This window comes from Haematobia irritans, chromosome 3 (genome assembly GCF_050003625.1).
Source record: "Haematobia irritans isolate KBUSLIRL chromosome 3, ASM5000362v1, whole genome shotgun sequence".
Taxonomy (NCBI): Eukaryota; Metazoa; Arthropoda; class Insecta; order Diptera; family Muscidae; genus Haematobia; species Haematobia irritans.
In genome coordinates, this window is record NC_134399.1 from 134,474,454 (window position 1) to 134,489,540 (window position 15,087).

Consider the following 15,087-nt stretch of genomic DNA (forward strand, 5'->3'; position numbering starts at 1 on the left):
ATTCAACTCTTCAATCAACGGACACATTAACGCATGTCATGTAACTCAAACTTTAAGGCTTTCTTTAGTAATGCTGGACCTCGCGTTTACATGCAGCTGCACTGTTTATGTAGTCAACAGGGTTTCTTTGTCAGCACTCCAAGTGCTGCTAGCAAGCGTCTTGAATATCTTGTTTCTACGGTGGAGCATATCGCAAATTGCACTAGCGTGGACAGACTGTTGAATTCAATCCCGGGAATCTCGGAATCGTCAAGCCTTCAATTCTGATATTCAACTCCCAGGGTACTTCTGCTGTCCAAGTAGTGAATAGAATGGTTAGGTACAGTGGCAGCCCGATATTGCACGCACACTCAGACTATTCAGTCCACTGTGATAGCATTGTGGTGAACTTCTCTCTTATCACTGAGTGCTGCCCGATTCCATTTTAGGCTCAATGACAAAGGACCTCCCTTTTATAGCCGAGTTCGAACGGACTCGCAATGGTGACATTGCAGTCAGAAATGTCACCAGCATTACTGAGGTGAGATAATCCACCGCTGAAAAATTTTTTGGTGTTTGGTCGAAACTGGGTTCGAAACCACGACCCTGTGTATGCAAGGCGGGCATGTGAACCATTGCACCACGCTGGCTCCCGAAGCCGTATGATATTCCATGAGATTGAAAACTGAGTTTGGATTAAAGCCATTGAAGTACCAACAAGTTTATACAGCAATAAGTTCGGCAGAGCCCGCCACCATGAATCACTCTTCGTCGTAGCGGGTTACTTGATAATATATAGAATTTCAGGGGGTTTTGATGACAGATCAAGCAATCAGTACGGGAGCCACCGTGGTGCAATGGTTAGCATGCCCGCCTTGCATACACAAGGTCGTGGGTTCGATTCCTGCTACGACCGAACACCAAAAAGTTTTTCAGCGGTGGATTATCCCACCTCAGTAATACTGGTGACATTTCTGAGGGTTTCAAAGCTTCTCTAAGTGGTTTCACTGGAATGTGGAACGCCGTTCGGACTCGGCTATAAAAAGGAGGTCCCTTGTCATTGAGCTTAACATGGAATCGGGCAGCACTCAGTGATAAGAGAGAAGTTCACCACTGTGGTATCACAATGGACTGAATAGTCTAAGTGAGCCTGATACATCGGGCTGCCACATAACCTAACCTAACCTAACCTAATCAGTACGATTCCCAAAGATACATTTAAAGATTCTACCTAGGCTAGGTTAGGTTAGGTTAGGTGGCAGCCCGATGTATCAGGCTCACTTAGACAATTCAGTCCATTGTGATACCACAGTGGTGAACTTCTCTCTTATCATTGAGTGCTGCCCGATTCCATGTTAAGCTCAATGACAAGGGACCTCCTTTTTATAGCCGAGTCCGAACGGCGTTCCACATTGCAGTGAAACCACTTAGAGAAGCTTTGAAACTCTCATAAATGTCACCAGCATCACTGAGATAATCGGTCGAAGCAGGAATCGAAACCACTACCTTGTGTATGCAAGGTATTGCACGATATTTTCGGTTATTTTGTTAAAGTTATGCCTTTGCCAACTTCCAAATTTTTTTGCTTGATTATTTTTCATCTAACAAGAAACAGGCTTCATGTTCATGGGACATCGTTTGCAAGATTTTATAAAACAGCCTACATACAAGTAGTATCTCCGCACGTATAAACGTGCATTTTATTCTTTATCTTCTGTCTGCCACAAATTATTTATTCCTTCACTTGTCGCTTTTTCATTTTGTCATTTGCACATTATTTATGTTAAATGTTCGATATATCAACAAATTATATACACTCACCAAGCCTCTAATATATGGATGAATATCTTTACATGTATAAATAAATTCAACTTGACGCTCGGTTATTTTCATGAAAAGCCAGGCCCGCTTTTTATCCCCATATGTATAGCAAAGTCTTTTGTTTCATTAGTGTTTGATGTGCTGTAAATATTGTCGCATGCATAGGTTAGGTTAGGTTAGGTTAGGTGGCAGCCCGATGTATCAGGCTCACTTAGACAATTCAGTCCATTGTGATACCACATTGGTGAACTTCTCTCTTATCACTGAGTGCTGCCCGATTCCATGTTAAGCTCAATGACAAGGGACCTCCTTTTTATAGCCGAGTCCGAACGGCGTTCCACATTGCAGTGAAACCACTTAGAGAAGCTTTGAAACCCTCAGAAATGTCACCAGCATTACTGAGGTGGGATAATCCACCGCTGAAAAACTTTTTGGTGTTCGGTTGAAGCAGGAATTGTGTATGCAAGGCGGGTATGCTAACCATTGCACCACGGTGGCTCCCAAAGATTCTACCTATGAAAACTAGATCAGATTTTAGATTTATAAGAATCAGTTTTGTGTGAGTTTTAGAGGAATCATAAAGATATGGCGTAAGTGTGCAAGAAAATGATGAAATAAAGGCTTGATTTGAAATCTGTACATTTGTACCGCCATTATTTAAATGATTCCGAGAAGCGAAATCTCGAAATGTTACTTTCTCAAGAAGTGAAATCGGTCTATATGGAAGCCAAAACATGCACCGATACACACCAACTTTAGCACACCTAATTGTGATTCTGAAAACCCTACAGAATCTAGACCCCAAGTCGAAGGGTGCGTTTATAAAGAGGATATCTTAAAACCTGTACCAATACACAATATATTCGGAATACCTATTTATGGTTCTGAAAATTTTCAGGTAAATTGGATAAAAACTGCGGTTTCTAGAAGCTCAAGAAGTAAAATCGTGAGATCGGTCTATATGGGGGCTATGGCAAACCATAGACCGATACACACTATATTCGGCATACCTATTTAAGGTCTGAAAACACCACTAGATTTCAAATTTTAGGGAAAACGGATAGAAACTATGGTTTCTAGAAACCCAAGAAATTAGAACATTTAGCGATTTGCACCATTTTTGGCACACCTATTTGTCACCCTAAATTGAAAATACGGTTTCCAGAAGGCCAAGAAGTTAAATCGGGAGATCGGTCTATATGGGGGCTATACCAAAACATGGCTCCTTTCTATGGTCCTAAAATACCTCTTGCTTAATGTTTCTACACTCAAAAAAATTTGAACTCTCTATTTCACTAAAGCCAATTTAATTTTGTTTTACTTCATGGAATTATTATGTTTGGAGAAAGTTTCCTTTGCTCTAATAATTATACCCTTCACCACTACTGTGGTACAGGGTATAATAAGTTTGTGCATTTGTATGTAAGGAGAGTAATCATAGACCAACCTTTTAGTATACGAATCGGCTTAGAATTAAATTCTGAGCAGATTTAGCGATGTCCGTCTGCCTGTCTGTCTGTCTGTCTGTCTGTCTGTTCATTTATTTTTGTATGCAGCTCGCAGTTTTAGTCCGATTGTACTAAAATTTAGTACAGGGTCCTGTTTCGGCTCAAAGACGATCCCTATTGAGTTTGGAAAAATCGGTTCAGAATTAGATATAGCTGCCATATATATTTTTCACCGATCTGGTCATAATTGGCGTGCATATCAACCGATCTTCCTCAAATTCCGTACATCCCAATATTTTATGAGTCTCGAAAAACTTGTAAAATATCAGCCAAATCGGTTCAGATTTAGATATAGCTCCCATATATAGCTTTCGCCCGATTTACACTCATTTGCCCACAGAGGCCAATTTTTTGCTCCGATTTAGTTGAAATTTTGCATAGGGAGTAGAATTAGCATTGTAACTATGCGTACCAAATTTGGTTGAAATCGGTTCAGATTTGGATATATATCCCATATATAGCTTTCGCCCTATTTACACTCATATGACCACAGAGGCCAATTTTTAACTCCGATTTAGTTGAAATTTTGCACAGGGAGTAGAATTAGCATTGTAGCTATGCGTGCCAAATTGGGTTGACATCGGTTCAGATTTAGATATAGCTCCCATATCTATGTTTTTCTGATTTCGACAAAAATGGTCAAAATACCAACATTTTCCTTGTTAAATCGCCACTGCTTAGTCGAAAAGCTGTAAAAATGACTCTAATTTTCCTAAACTTCTAATACATATATATCGAGCGATAAATCATAAATAAACTTTTGCGAAGTTTCCTTAAAATTGCTTCAGATTTAAATGTTTCCCATATTTTTTTACTAAAATTGTGTTCCACCCTAGTGCATTAGCCAACTTAAATTTTGAGTCTATAGATTTTGTAAAAGTCTATCAAATTCGGTCCAAATCGAGTGATATTTAAATGTATGTATTTGGGACAAACATTTATCTATAGCACCCAACACATTTGACGGATGTGATATGGTATCAGAAATGTAGATCTACAAAGTGGTGCAGGGTATAATATAGTCGGCCCCGCCCGCCTTTAGACTTTCCTTACTTGTTTTTTTGCGTACGTTAGTTATATAAACTAAACAAGTATATACGGACGTAAGTTCGGCCAGGCCGAATCCTCCACCATGGATTGCATATAAACTTGTACTAAAGACTGTCATCCACAATCGAATTACTTGGGTTGCGGGGATCGGCTATATATAACTATAGACCGATATGGACCAATTTTGGTTTATTTTAGGTTAACGGCCATATACTAGCGCAATCTACCAAATTTTACCACGTATTAAATTTCAACGGGGTCGGCTGAATTTTGCTCCTCCCATAGCTCCGGAGGTTAAATCTTGGGATCGGTTTAAATGGGTGTTATATAAAGGGTGATTTGTTAAGAGCTTGATAATTTTTTTTTAAAAAAAACGCATAAAATTTGCAAAATCTCATCGGTTCTTTATTTGAAACGTTAGATTGGTCCATGACATTTACTTTTTGAAGATAATTTCATTTAAATGTTGACCGCGGCTGCGTCTTAGGTGGTCCATTCGGAAAGTCCAATTTTGGGCAACTTTTTCGAGCATTTCGGCCGGAATAGCCCGAATTTCTTCGGAAATGTTGTCTTCCAAAGCTGGAATAGTTGCTGGCTTATTTCTGTAGACTTTAGACTTGACGTAGCCCCACAAAAAATAGTCTAAAGGCGTCAAATCGCATGATCTTGGTGGCCAACTTACCGGTCCATTTCTTGAGATGAATTGTTCTCCGAAGTTTTCCCTCAAAATGGCCATAGAATCGCGAGCTGTGTGGCATGTAGCGCCATCTTGTTGAAACCACATGTCAACCAAGTTCAGTTCTTCCATTTTTGGCAACAAAAAGTTTGTTAGCATCGAACGATAGCGATCGCCATTCACCGTAACGTTGCGTCCAACAGCATCTTTGAAAAAATACGGTCCAATGATTCCACCAGCGTACAAACCACACCAAACAGTGCATTTTTCGGGATGCATGGGCAGTTCTTGAACGGCTTCTGGTTGCTCTTCACTCCAAATGCGGCAATTTTGCTTATTTACGTAGCCATTCAACCAGAAATGAGCCTCATCGCTGAACAAAATTTGTCGATAAAAAAGCGGATTTTCTGCCAACTTTTCTAGGGCCCATTCACTGAAAATTCGACGTTGTGGCTCGTTAGTAAGTCTATTCATGATGAAATGTCAAAGCATACTGAGCATCTTTCTCTTTGACACCATGTCTGAAATCCCACGTGATCTGTCAAATACTAATGCATGAAAATCCTAACCTCAAAAGAATCACCCTTTATAATTAAGACCGGTGTGGACCAATTTTTTGGTTGTTAGAGACCATATACTAACACCACGTACCAAATTTCAACCGGATCGAGTGAATTTTGCTCTTCCAAGGGGTTCCGGAGGTCAAATCTGGAGTTCGGTTTATATGGGGGCTACATATTATTATTGACCGATATGGACCAATTCCTGCATGGTTGTCAGAGCCAATATACTAACACCACGTACCAAATTTCAACCAAATCGGATGAAGTTTGCTCATCCATGAGGCTCCGGAGGTCAAATCTGGGGATCGGTTTATATGAGGGCTATATATAATTATGTACCGATGTGAACGAGAGAGAGACCATATATTTACACCATGTACCAAATTTCAGCCAGATCGGATGAAATTTGCTTCTCTTAGAGGCTCCGCAAGCCAAATCTGGGGATCGGTTTATATGGGAGCTATATATGATTATGGACCGATATGGACCAATTTTCGCGTGTTTGTTAAGGACCATATAATAACACTACGAACCAAAATTCAGCCAGATCCGATGAAATTTGCTTCTCTTAGAGGCTCCGCAAGCCAAGTCTGGGGATCGGTTTGTATGGGGGCTATATATAATTATGGACCGATGTGGACCAATTTCATTGTGAGAGACCATATACTAACACCATGTACCAAATTTCAACCGGATCGGATGAATTTTGCTCCTCCAAGAAGCTCCGCAAGCCAAATCTGGGGGTCCGTTTATATGGGGGCTATACGTAAAAGTGGACCGATATGACCCATTTGCAATATGATCCGACCTACATAGCAACTACTTGTGCCAAGTTTCAAGTCGATAGCTTGTTTCGTTCGGAAGTTAGCGTGATTTCAACAGACGGACGGACGGACATGCTTAGGTTGACTCAGAATTTCACCTTGGCCCGGAATATTTATAGTTTATGGGGTCTTAGAGCAATAAAGGGTGATACGGTCAAAATTTGGTCAATATAAACTTGATGTATTTCTTTCAATTTTGCATTTAAAAAAATAAAAATTTTTGCTCGCGCATCGCGAAAATCCGAGCTACTCGCACGCAAAGCTGGCAAAATCGCTAAAAGTTGCCAAATCAACCGTTACAAATGTAATTAAAGTGTTTAGGGAACGTTTGTCGACAGCCAGGAAGTCTGGATCGGGGGGAAATCGAAAACCGGAAGCCGCTGAGACGACAAAGAGAATTGCCGGAAGTTTCAAGCGAAACCCTAACCTCTCTCTCAGAGATGACGCAAATAAGCTGGGTGTATCGTCTACAACCGTGTATTGAGCCAAAAAACGAGCCGGACTATCGACTTACAAGAAGGTAGTGACTCCAAATCGCGATGATAAACAAAATACGACGGCCAAAGTGCGATCCCGGAGGCTGTACACGACGATGCTGACGAAGTTTGACTGCGTGGTAATGGACGACGAAACCGACGTCAAAGCCGACTACAAGCAGCTTCAGGGACAGGAGATTTATACGGCAAAAGGAAGGGGGAAAGGTAGCAGATATTTTCGAGCATATAAAACTGTCAAAGTTCGCAAAGAAATATGTGGTTTGGCAAGCCATCTGTACCTGTGACTTGAAAAGCAGCATTTTCATAGCTTCCGGGACTGTCAACCAAGAAATTTACGAGAAAGAGTGTTTGAATAAACGTCTGCTGCCTTTCCTGAAGAAAGACGGTTGTTCCGTACTGTTTTGGCCGGATTTGGCATTTTGCCATTACGGTAAAAAGGACATGGAGTGGTACGCCGCCAACAACGTGCAGGTGGTTCCCAAGGACAAGAACCCTCCCAACACGCCAGAGCTCCGCCCAATTGAGAAATACTGGGCTATTGTCAAGCGGAACCTAAAGAAGACCAAAAAACTGCTAAGGACGAGCAGCAGTTCAAGGCAAACTGGCTTTCTGCGGCGAAGAAGGTGGACAAGGTGGCTGTACAAAATGTGATGGCAGGTGTCAAGCGTGAGACCCGGCAATTCGGATTTGGAAAAGCGAAAGCCTAACTGAATATTTTTCCTGAATTCTATACTAATTGAACTTGAAAAAGAAATTTAATTTGACTTTTTAAATAAACGATTTCACCGATTTACACGCGTTTTCCCTTGACCAAATTTTGACCGTATCACCCTTTATTTCGATGTGTTACAAACGGAATGACAAAGTTAATCCTCCACCATAGGATGGGTTGTATATTAGATAGGGTCACGGCCTAAAGGAAAAAAAGTTGACTTTTTAAAATCTCTGTACCTTTTTTGTTTATGAATATAAGTAAATACTTCAAAAGGAAAAGTTTCAGATTTTGTTAAGATCTTTATAATGGTTATCAGAAATTGGCATCATAGGGGTATACGAAGCGAAATAAAAAAATTAAAAATCATATTTGACGTCGGAGTCAAAAATGACCAATGCACGAAATATAGACCCTGATCAACCATGAACAACGATATGCGTTTCTTTTCGATCGGACTTTAAATGACGACACAGCACAATATATTGTATTTCGGTGGGTCGTAGGGTGCACGGGAAAAAAGGTTTGGTGTTCTGAAATTGTCTTCGAATATGCTACAAAACTGGGGGGTGACCGCATCAACTTTTTTTCGTGACCCTATCTATTGTATATCCTATATTGAGGATATAAAAAGCATACCCGGTTCTATTCGTATTCTAAGGACATGAAATCTTTGGCCTTAAGGCAATAGTTTTTTCAGAGTAGAATAGTCGAGGACTCTAGGAGGATAATGAGAGTTCACAACTTCTGGTATCACAATGGACAGAGTAGCCTAAGTGAGACTAAAATAGTAATGGGCTGTTACTAGACCTCACCAAACCTTGGCAAGGAATTGTTGATGCATCTTCAATAAAGTCTTGTCCTTGTAACAACGATCTACCATTTCTTTCACTTAATGTAGTACAAAACTACTTTTTCGCCAACTCAATATTAGAATGTGTCGATCTAGCATAAAAGTTAATTTTCATGAATTCGAAAACATATGACAATATTTGAGTTTTGTGTGCGATTTGTTAGGAGGCGAAAATGGTGACAACCAAAATTGCCAAGACAACTTACTTAACTTTTCGGCTTCGAAACCAATGTCAACAATTGTTGGTCTTTGCCTTGTGCGTAACCATTAACCAAATGCTGGTTGGTCCTCTTGCTCATATGGCAACACCAAAGTCGAAATCCTTTTTAGAAAACTTTTCTATGTTCAGAGAAGTTCTTGCAAATATCTGCAGAACTTAAAAGTTAAAATGTTGAAAAACTAAAGTTATTGGCTGCATTACAATGACTGCGTAGCATGGTGCACTGCAGCATAAGCAGAAATGGCAGAACATCGTTAACATTGGCAAACAGTTTTTGGCTTAGCTTTATACATGCTCAAAAAAAATATACTGTGAAATAATTTAATATTATCAAAAATACCAATAAAATGTGATTTACTTTTTAACATCCTTAGGAAAATGCACACAAAATTTTTTTTCTGATTCAATCACGAAATGAATTGATCCAATTAATTTTTTAATTGAAATGTCTTCAATCACAGAAATGATAGTATCAATTAAAAAATTAATTGATCCAATCAAAACATCAATTGATACTATTAATTTTTATACCCTCCACCATAGGATGGGGGTATATTAACTTCGTCATTATGTTTGCAACGCATCGAAATATTGCTCTAAGACCCCATAAAGTATATATATATATATTCTGGGTCGTGGTCAAATTCTGAGTCGATCTAAGTATGTCCGTCCGTCCGTCTGTTGAAATCACACAAACTTCCGAACGAAACAATCTATCGACTTGAAACTTGGCACAAGTAGTTGTTATTGGATGGTATTGCAAATGGCCCACTTTTACGTGTAGCCCCCCATATAAACCGACGCTCAGATTTGGCTTGCGGAGCCTCTTGGAGGAGCAAAATTCATCCGATCCGGTTGAAATTTGGTACATGGTGTTAGTCTATGGTCTCTAACAACCATGCAGAAATTGGTTCACATCGGTCCATAATTATATATAGCCCCCATATAAACCGATCCCCAGATTTGACCTCCGGAGCCTCATGGATGAGCAAAATTCATCCGATTCGTTTGAAATTTCGTACGTGGTGTTAGTATATGGTCTCTGACAACCATGCAGGAATTGGTCCATATTATATGGAGCCCCCATATAAACCGTTCCCCAGATTTGACCTCCGGTGTCCGGAGCCCCTTGGAAGAACAAAATTCACCGGATACGGTTGAAATTCGGTACGTGGTGTTAGTAAATGGTATCTAACAACCATGCAAAAATTGGTCCATATCGGTCTATAGTTATATATAGGTGATCCCCAAAAATAATCTACCAAAATTTTATTACTATAAAAAATTTTGTCAAAATTTTATTACTATAGAAAATTTTGTCAAAATTTTATTACTATAGAAAATTTTGTCAACATTTTATTACTATAGAAAATTTTGTCAAAATTTTATTTCTATAAAAAATTTGGTCAAAATTTTATTACTATAAAAAATTTTGTCAAATTTTATTTCCATAGAAAATTTTGTCAAAATTTTATTACTATAGAAAATTTTGTCATGTTTTTATTTCTATAGAAAATTTTGTCCAAATTTTATTACTATAGAAAATTTTGTCATGTTTTTATTTCTATAGAAAATTTTGTCCAAATTTTATTTCTATAAAATATTTTGTCAAAATTTTATTACTATAGAAAATTTTGTCAAGATTTTATTAAAAAAAAAAAAAATTTGTCAAAATTTTATTTCTATAGAAAATTTGTCGAACTGAATTATTTACGTATTTAATAGGCCTTTTTATACCCGCCACCATAGAATGGTGACGGGGGTATAATAAGTTTGTCATTCCGTTTGTAACACATCGAAATATCGATTTCCGACTATATAAAGTAACAAGAAATTCTAAGACGACAATTCCATGTCTGTCTGTCTGTCTGTTGTAATCTTCTTCAATAATGAAGCAATCCTGCTGAAATTTTGCATAAACTCGTCTTTTGTCTGCAGGCAGGTCAAGTTCGAAGATGGGGTATATCGGTCGAGGTTTTGATATAGTCCCCATATAAACCGACCTCCCGATTTGGGGTCTTGGGCTTATAGAAACCGTAGTTTTTTGCCTGAAATTTGGAATCTAGAGGTATTTTAGGACCATAAAGAGATGTGCAGAAAATGGTGAGTATCGGTCCATGTTTTGGCATAGCCCCCATATAGACCGATCTCCCGATTTTACTTATTGGGCTTCTAGAATCCGTAGTTTTTATGTAATGTGCCTGAAATTGGGAATCTAGAGGTATTTTAGGACCATAAAGAGGTGTGCCAAACATGGTGAGTACCGGTCCATGTTTTGGTATATCCTCCATATAGACAGATCTCCCGATTTTACTTCTTGGGCTTATAGAAACAGTATTTTTCTCCCAATTTGCATGAAATTTGAAATCTAGAATTATTTTAGGACCATAAAGAGGTGTGCCGAAAATGGTGAGTATCGGTCCATGTTTTGGCATAGCCTCCATATAGACCGATCTCCCGATTTTACTTCTTGGGCTTCTAGAATCCGTAGTTTTTATGCAATGTTCCTGAAATTGGAAATCTAGAGGTATTTTGGGACCATAAAGAAGTGTGCCGAAAATGGTGAGTATCGGTCCATGTGTTGGTATATCCTCCACATAGACAGATCTCCCGATTTTACTTCTTGGGCTTATAGAAACCGTATTGTTTTATCCAATTTGCATTAAATTCGAAATCTAGAATTATTTTAGGACCATAAAGTGTTGCGCCGAAACTGGTGAGTATCGGTCAATGTTTTAGTAAAGGAAGATACGGTCAAAATTTGGTCAATATAAACTTGACGTATTTCTTTCAATTTTGCATTTAAAAAAACTGAACACCCCTCATTTTGAAGGTGTGTGTGTGTAGAATGTTGCTCCTATTTTGATTTTGGAATTCACTCTCCAGTTGTCAAAATGCCGTCCAAGCAAGAAGAGCAGCGTATCAAAATTTTGCTCGCGCATCGCGAAAATCCGAGCTACTCGCACGCAAAGCTGGCAAAATCGCTAAAAGTTGCCAAACCAACCGTTACACATGTAATTAAAGTGTTTGGGGAACGTTTGTCGACAGCCAGGAAGTCTGGATCGGGGGGAAATCGAAAACCGGAAGCCGCTGAGACGACAAAGAGAGTTGCCGGTAGTTTCAAGAGAAACCCTAACCTCTCTCTCCGAGATGCCGCAAATAAGCTGGGTGTATCGTCTACAACCGTGCATCGAGCCAAAAAAACGAGCCGGACTATCGACTTACAAGAAGGTAGTGACTCCAAATCGCGATGATAAACAAAATACGACGGCCAAAGCGCGATCCCGGAGGCTGTACACGACGATGCTGACGAAGTTTGACTGCGTGGTAATGGACGACGAAACCTACGTCAAAGCCGACTACAAGCAGCTTCCGGGACAGGAGTTTTATACGGCAAAAGGAAGGGGAAAGGTAGCAGATATTTTCAAGCACATAAAACTGTCAAAGTTCGCAAAGAAATATCTGGTTTGGCAAGCCATCTGTACATGTGGCTTGAAAAGCAGCATTTTCATAGCTTCCGGGACTGTCAACCAAGAAATTTACGTGAAAGAGTGTTTGAGTAAACGTCTGCTGCCTTTCCTGAAGAAACACGGTTGTTCCGTACTGTTTTGGCCGGATTTGGCATCTTGCCATTACGGTAAAAAGGCCATGGAGTGGTACGCCGCCAACAACGTGCAGGTGGTTCCCAAGGACAAGAACCCTCCCAACACGCCAGAGCTCAGCCCAATTGAGAAATACTGGGCTATTGTGAAGCGGAACCTAAAGAAGACCAAAAAACTGCTAAGGACGAGCAGCAGTTCAAGGCAAACTGGCTTTCTGCGGCGAAGAAGGTGGACAAGGTGGCTGTACAAAATCTGATGGCAGGTGTCAAGCGTGAGGCCCGGCAATTCGGATTTGGAAAAGCGAAAGCCTAACCGAATATTTTTCCTGAATTGTATACTAATTGAACTTGAAAACAAGTAAGGAAAGTCTAAAGTCGGGCGGGGCCGACTATATTATACCCTGCACCACTTTGTATATCTAAATTTTCGATACCATATCACATCCGTCAAATGTGTTGGGGGCTATATACTCACAAAAAAATTTTTTCTGATTCAATCACCAAATTAATTTCAATTAATTTTTTAAGTGATTCAATTAAAAATTTTATTGATGTTGATTGCAAAACTCAATTAATTTATTAATTAAAAAAGGTAACTATTTTAATTACTTTCTGAATTGGCGTAGAGTTTTTATTTGGATTAACAAATGGTTGTTTGAAATACATTTTTAATTAAAAATTCAAAAAAAAAAAATCAGCACTTTTTTTAACTGAATTAGTCTTCCGAATTTTATTAAAAAGTTAATTGTATCAATTAATTTTTTAATTAAAAATTTAAAAATTTTCAATCATTGACTTAATTAACTTAATGCTTCTATCATGATTAAAAAGTTAATTGTATCAATCAATTTATTAATTGAAAAAATTTTCAACTTCAATTAACTTTTTAATTGGAAATATTTTGGTGATATTTTTTTCTGTGTATAAAGGTTTGTCCCAAATACATGCATTTAAATATCACTCGATTTGGACAGAATTTGATAGAGTTTTACAAAATCTATAGACTCAAAATTTAAGTTGGCTAATGCACTAGGGTGGAACACAATTTTAGTAAAAAAATATGGGAAACATTTAAATCTGAAGCAATTTTAAGGAAACTTCGCAAAAGTTTATTTATGATGTATCGCTCGATATATATGTATTAGAAGTTTAGGAAAATTAGAGTCATTTTGACAACTTTTCGACTAAGCAGTGGCGATTTAACAAGGAAAATGTTGGTATTTTGACCATTTTTGTCAAAATCAGAAAACCATATATATGGGAGCTATATCTAAATCTGAACTAATTTCAATCAAATTTGGCACACATGACTATATTACTAATTGTACTCCTTGTGCAAAATTTCAAGCTAATCGGGATAAAACTCTGGCTTCTGGGGCCATATAAGTCCATATCGGATGAAAAATATATATGGAAGCTATATCTAAATCTGAACTGATTTCAATCAAATTTTGCACACTTGACTATACGACTAAGTGTTATGTTTGTAAAAAATTTCAAGCAAATCGGTATAAAACTCTGGCTGCTGGGTCCATATTAGTGCATATCGGGCGAAAGATATATATGGGAGCTATATCTAAATCTGAACCGATTTCTTCCAAAATCAATAGGGTTCTATTCTGACCCAAATTAGGAACATGTGCCAAATTTGAAGGCGATTGGACTTAAATTGCGACCTAGACTTTGATCACAAAAATGTGTTCACAGACAGACGGACGGACGGACAGACGGACATGGTTATATCGACTCAGGGACCCACCCTGAGCATTATTGCCAAAGACACCATGTGTCTATCTCGTCTCCTTCTGGGTGTTACAAACATATGCACTAACTTATAATACCCTGTTCCACAGTGTGGCGCAGGGTATAAAGAAATTTAATTTGATTTTTTAAATAAACGATTTCACCGATTTACACGCGTTTTCCCTTGACCGTATCACCCTTTATTTTAGGACCATAAAGAGGTGTGCCGAACACGGTGAGTGTCGGTCCATATTTTTTATAGATATATGGACCGATTTAACTCCTTGGGTTTCTAGAAACCGTAGTTTTTATCCGATTTGCCTGAAATTGTAAATTTGAGACTCATAAAACCGTGTACCGGATTTAGTTTTAATCGGTCTATTTGTTAAGGCCTCCATATAGACCGATTTCACTTCTTGAGGGTATAGAAGCCGCACTCATCATTAAAATTCCTTGAAACTAAATATACAATTTTCAGATTTTACTTCTCGTAATCATTTAAATAATGGGGGTGAATATCTATCGGGTTTGGATTTCAAATCAAGGCGTTAATTCATAATTTTCTTTCACACTTACAAGAGATGTTAATGAGTCCTCTAAACCCCAAACAAAATGGTTCTTATAAATCCGGAATCTGATATAGACTTCATAGGTAATATCTTTGGGAAGTGTACTGGTTGAACTGCTTTGCTTGTGAGAATATCTGTCATCAAACCTCCCTGAAATTTGAAAGGAAATTATAATATTTGATTCATGGTGGTGGCTACATAAGATTCGGCCCGGCCGAACTTACTGTTGTATATACTTGTTTTTGATTTTCCTTTCAATTAAAAAATTTGTTGAATCAATGAAATTTTTAATTGAATATTTTTTTTTAAGTCTTTAATTGGAAAAATTTTCGTGAATTTTTTCACTGTGTCGAAATGTTCCTCCAACCTTTTAAATTGACTTTTTGCGTCATAAACCAATCCAACCAATTTTCGTTTGATCATATTCCTTCTCTGGATGCCATTTCCATTTTCGTTCAGTGTTCAATTGTG